Source organism: Lipotes vexillifer, unplaced genomic scaffold, assembly GCF_000442215.2.
Source record: "Lipotes vexillifer unplaced genomic scaffold, Lipotes_vexillifer_v1.1 scaffold317, whole genome shotgun sequence".
Taxonomy (NCBI): domain Eukaryota; kingdom Metazoa; phylum Chordata; class Mammalia; order Artiodactyla; family Lipotidae; genus Lipotes; species Lipotes vexillifer.
Window position 1 is genome coordinate 2,713,899 of NW_006782029.1, and position 6,255 is coordinate 2,720,153.

The window sequence follows — 6,255 nt, forward strand, 5'->3', positions numbered from 1 at the left end:
AGACAAGGATGTCACAAAGAAAGAAAACTACAGGCCAATATCACTGATGAACATAGATGCAAAAATCCTCAACAAAATACTAGCAAACAGAATCCAACAGCACATTAAAAGGATCATACACCATGATCAAGTGGGGTTTATTCCAGGAATGCAAGGATTCTTCAATATACGCAAATCTATCAATGTGATTAACCATATTAACAAATTGAAGGAGAAAAACCATATGATCATCTCAATAGATGCAGAGAAAGCTTTTGACAAAATTCAACACCCATTTATGATAAAAACCCTGCAGAAAGTAGGTGTAGAGGGAACTTTCCTCAATATAATAAAGGCCGTATATGACAAGCCCACAGCCAACATCATCCTCAATGGCGAAAAACTGAAAGCATTTCCACTAAGATCAGGAACAAGACAAGGTTGCCCATTCTCACTGCTCTCATTCAACATAGTTTTGGAAGTTTTAGCCACAGCAATCAGAGAAGAAAAGGAGACAAAAGGAATCCAAATTGGAAAAGAAGAAGTAAAGCGGTCACTGTTTGCAGATGACATGATACCATACACAGAGAATCCTAAAGATGCTACCAGAAAACTACTGGAGCTAATCAATGAATTTGGTAAAGTTGCAGGATACAAAATTAATGCACAGAAATCTCTGGCATTCCTATACACTAATGATGAAAAATCTGAAAGTGAAATCAAGAAAACACTCCCATTTACCACTGCAACAAAAAGAATAAAATATCTAGGAATAAACCTACCTAAGGCGACAAAAGATCTGTATGCAGAAAATTATAAGACACTGATGAAAGAAATTAAAGATGATACAAATAGATGGAGAGACATACCATGTTCTTGGACTGGAAGAATCAACATTGTGAAAATGACCCTACTACCCAAAGCAATCTACAGATTCAATGCAATCCCTATCAAACTACCACTGGCATTTTTCACAGAACTAGAACAACAAATTTCACAATTTGTATGGAAACACAAAAGACCCCGAATAGCCAAAGCAATCTTGAGAACGAAAAACGGAGCTGGAGGAATCAGGCTCCCTGACTTCAGACTACAGTACAAAGCTACAGTAATCAAGACAGTATGGTACTGGCACAAAAGCAGAAACATAGATCAATGGAACAGGATAGAAAGCCCGGAGATAAACCCACGCACACGTGGTCACCTTACCTTTGATAAAGGAGGCAGGAACGTACAGTGGAGAAAGGACAGCCTCTTCAATAAGTGGTGCTGGGAAAACTGGACAGCTACATGGAAAAGAATGAAATTAGAACACTCCCTAACACCATACACAAAAATAAGCTCAAAATGGATTAAAGACCTAAATGTAAGGCCAGACACTTTAAATTATTAGAGGAAAACATAGGCAGAACACTCTATGACATAAATCACAGCAAGATCTTTTATGACCCACCTCCTAGAGAAATGGAAATAAAAACAAAAATAAACAAATGGGACCTGATGAAACTTCAAAGCTTTTGCACAGCAAAGGAAACCATAAACAAGACCAAAAGACAACCCTCAGAATGGGAGAAAATATTTGCAAATGAAGCAACTGACAAAGGATTAATTTCCAAAATTTACAAGCAGCTCATGCAGCTCGATAACAAAAAGACAAACAACCCAATCCAAAAATGGGCAGAAGACCTAAATAGACACTTCTCCAAAGAAGATATACAGACTGCCAACAAACACATGAAAGAATGCTCAACATCGTTAATCATTAGGAAAGTGCAAATCAAAACTGCAATGAGATATCATCTCACACCAGTCAGAATGGCCATCATCAAAAAATCTAGAAAACAATAAATGCTGGAGAGGGTGTGGAGAAAAGGGAACACTCCTGCACTGCTGGTGGGAATGTGAATTGGTACAGCCACTATGGAGAACAGTATGGAGGTTCCTTAAAAAACTACAAATAGAACTACCATATGACCCAGCAACCCCACTACTGGGCATATACCCTGAGAAAACCATAATTCAAAAAGAGTCATGTAGCAAAATGTTCATTGCAGCTCTACTTACAAAAGCACGGAGATGGAAACAACCTAAGTGCCCATCATTGGATGAATGGATAAAGATGTGGCACATATATACAATGGAATATTACTCAGCCATAAAAAGAAACGAAATTGAGCTATCTGTAATGAGGTGGAAAGACCTAGAGTCTGTCACACAGAGTGAAGTAAGTCAGAAAGTAAAAGACAAATACCATATGCTAACACATATATATGGAATTTAAGAAAAAAAAATGTCATGCAGAACCTAGGGGTAAGACAGGAATAAAGATACAGACCTCCTGGAGAACAGACTTGAGGAAATGGGGAGGGAGAAGGGTGAGCTGTGACAAAGTGAGAGAGTGGCATGGACATACATACACTACAAAACGTAAGGTAGATAGCTAGTGGGAAGCAGCCGCATGGCACAGGGATATCAGCTCGGTGCTTTGTGACTGCCTGGAGGGGTGGGACAGGGAGGGTGGGAGGGAGGGAGACGCAAGAGGGAAGAGATATGGGAACATATGTATATGTATAACTGATTCACTTTGTTATAAAGCAGAAACTAACACACCATTGTAAAGCAATTATACCCCAATAAAGATGGTAAAAAAAAAAAAAAGAATGAAGATCTGAACATAAAAAAAAAAAAGATGTGGCATATATATAGAATGGAATATTACTCAGCCATAAAAAGAAATGAAATTGAGCTATTTGTAATGAGGTGGATAGACCTAGAGTCTGTCATACAGCTGGAAGTCAGAAAGAGAAAGACAAATACCGTATGCTAACGCATATATATGGAATTTAAGAAAAAAAAAAGTCATGCAGAACCTAGGGGTAAGACAGGAATAAAGACACAGACCCACTGGAGAACGGACTTGAGGATATGGGGAGGGGGAAGGGTAAGCTGGGACAAAGTGAGAGAGTGGCATGGACATATATACACTACCAAATGTAAAATAGATAGCTAGTGGGAAGCAGCCGCATAGCACAGGGAGATCGGCTTGGTGCTTTGTGACCGCCTGGAGGGGTGGGATAGGGAGGGTGGGAGGGAGGGAGATGCATGAGGGAAGAGATATGGGAACATATGTATAACTGATTCACTTTGTTATAAAGCAGAAACTAACACACCATCGTAAAGCAATTATACCCCAATAAAGATGTAAAAAAAAAAAGTTATTTTCATCGTGGATGGGGTGTAATTTTTGCGACTCTATTTCTTTTGGGACAAAATATATACTCATACCGCCCAGTCCCTGAGCAGTATTGTTCGTTGTGAGGCCATGAGTGTGAGCCCTGGTTGAAGCAATTGTCCCAATAGAGATGTGGGAAAAATTCAGTTAGTCACATGAAGAGATTAATTCTTCGGGCCTGAGCTCAGGTGTTTATTGAGCATAATTGTCTGCCTAGATTGTTCTGCAGTGTCCCAAGGCCACGCTGATAGGCGTGTATGGAAGGGCAGAGGAGACACTATTTTTGTTATAGTGCGTTACAGAAACATAGCTGCTTCTGCAGCAGTCATCTTCAATTCATTCTGCTCAGGCTTTTCCTCTGGAATGTGTAAGCTTGCTTAAGATTATACTTTAGCTCTCCATGAGACCTTCAACTCAAGTGGTTGAGCTGTCATTAAATATTCTTGTGGCTGAATGGTTATTAAAACACCAGAAAGATGATGCAAATAGGTATGGACCACTTTGCCAGGTTAGTACAGCATCACAAGCCTGAAGAAAAGTGAGGTTACACACCATCACATACCAAAGAAACCATAAACAAACCAAAGATTTTCATTGGCAAAGGGTAGTTAAAATATTTAATTGAACCCAGCAGCAGAGTCAACATACCGTATTTATATTTTAAAGCAAATGACTGTGTCATAGCATATATCAAAATTTGACCATTTGCAGAGAGGCAACACTTCAAGCCCATTCAGGACCAACTAGAGTTAAGTAGTCTAAAAGGGACTTGCTTTACCAGAATGCTAAGATGAAGTTACTGCAGATGTTGGATTTATAGAATGAACAATATAAGCCATCTATTAGAAAAGATTTGGGAATTTTGCTTTGATACAAGGACAAGGAAGACAGCTATTCAAGTAGGTCCTTACTATTAGGTCCCCCCGACCCCTTCTGTTAAATCAGAACAAATACTCTAGTCTTAAATTATTTCCCTGATGTTAGTCAGAGCCCACCTCCCTGGCTAGAAATACCTATTTGCGAATGGTCAGTTTTCCCCATAGGGGCTGTAAGATACACACATGGTTGACAGAGATTACAAAAATTGCATAGGTCCATGAAATACATAAACATGTATCTGTAACATATTTAAAATAAAGACAGATGGAAGAATGTGCCCACAAGATGACGAAACAAGACTATGCATGTGTATTGGTCCAAGTCTTCCATCAGTATTGCTCCAGCTCCACACCAGGTATATGTTATGGCCTAGAGAGTATATGCATGCATACACCCAAGGGAGCCTCAAAGAAAGGAAATTGCAGTAGGCACACAATTCATCTCTAGCTGCCCACCTGCTAAATGTTGGCAGACTACTCTGGGTCACAACCCACATGTTGTGAACCACAGTTTTACCTCCCTGGGTAGCATGTGGTTTTGAAGGCAAAGGCTGTGAGTTTACGTTCCCGGATGCCATATGTATGCAGTTAGCGGACAACTATGGTCTCTTTATATGTACATGGCCACAAATCATTCCAGACTGATGCCTGGATGATGGACTCCATCTCCTGCAAATTTCCCATATGCTTCACCTGACTCCAGAATGAGTTGGAAGAAAATATGCAATATTGGGAGCTTTTAACAGAAAAATGGGAAGCCTCTACTTGTGGAACTACAGCATGTGAAGCTACAACTGGCAATGAAGGGAAAGTCAGCTTTTCCTGAATTTCCTTACGCATTCAAAAAGCAAACTGAAGAAAAGGAAACCACCTGCAGTGAAAATATAATTGACTGCAGGGGCTTTCTCCCAAGTGGTTCTGATTCATCCTTAGTAACTGCAAGGGAAGAGCCATCCCCATGTTAAACTATGGCATTTTCACAGATAAAACTGGGATTCCCAGTTTCTCTTTTTCTTCTCTCACTTTCCTTTTGTTCTTTCTTCCTTCCATTTCTCCTTTCCTCCTTCCTATGTATGTACATATTATTTTTCTCACTTTATGAGGTACTTGGGAGAGTAAACAAGAACTACAATTAAACAATAACCTCAGCACCATGGCAATTGAGAGCACAAGCTGACCATAAAGACCAGGAGTTTATTATTAATCTGAGCCTCCAGATAACCTACTTCTCCTGTGAGTGTCCTTAGAATAAAGAACAAGAGAAACCTAACTTACATGATTTGTTATCAAAGGGGGGAAACACATTGCTTCCTCATACATAGGTATCCATAGGGGTGTATCAGGGCAGGTGAGTGGGGTGGGTTTGAGTGAGGCTTTAGGGTCCCTCTTTTTTTCATGAAATATTTCAAATAAACGGATAAGTACAGAAAAGATGAGAAACACCCAGTGTACCCCCCCAGTTCGTATAAAGGCTAAAATTTCCCAAGTTTCCTCAGCCTTTGTAAAGAAAATATTTCAGATATAAGTGAAAATTCCTGCCTATCACTCTTAACTTTCATTCCCTCCTTCCTTGCCCACGGTGAGTACAAGCGTGGGTTATTCTTATGCACGTTTTATCCGTGTAGAGCTCAGGCTCAGTAGTTGTGGCTCACAGGCTTAGTGGCTTCGCGGCATGTGGGATCTTCCCGGACCAGGGCTCGAACCTGTGTCCCCTGCACTGGCAGGCGGATGCTTAACCACTGCGCCACCAGGGAAGCCCAGCCCTCAAACTTTTAAAACCCTATTTTACATTATAATCTACACCCCCTGCACACACCCTTGAAAGTATTTACCCCTCCATCTTAGGGCAGTTTCCCTAACAGCAGAGCTTGAGACAGAATTGCTAGTGGGAGAAAGTGAGAGAAGTGAGGAAAGGAAGAAGCTTAGGACAGACTTGCCTTCTGCTGAAGATTAACTTCAGGGTGACCCCGCAGGAAGCTCCGAACTCCGCAGGAAGTTACCTCACTGACGCTGGGGCTGGGTCTGGCCTTTATACCCCTCATTTATCAGCCATTGGCTGCGGGCCACGGTGGGGGGGTTGCACGGTGTCAAGGGGATGGGGGTGGGGTGGAGACCGTGCAACCGCCCAGGCATTTCCAGTTAAAGAGGCTCCTCTTTGGGAAAGAG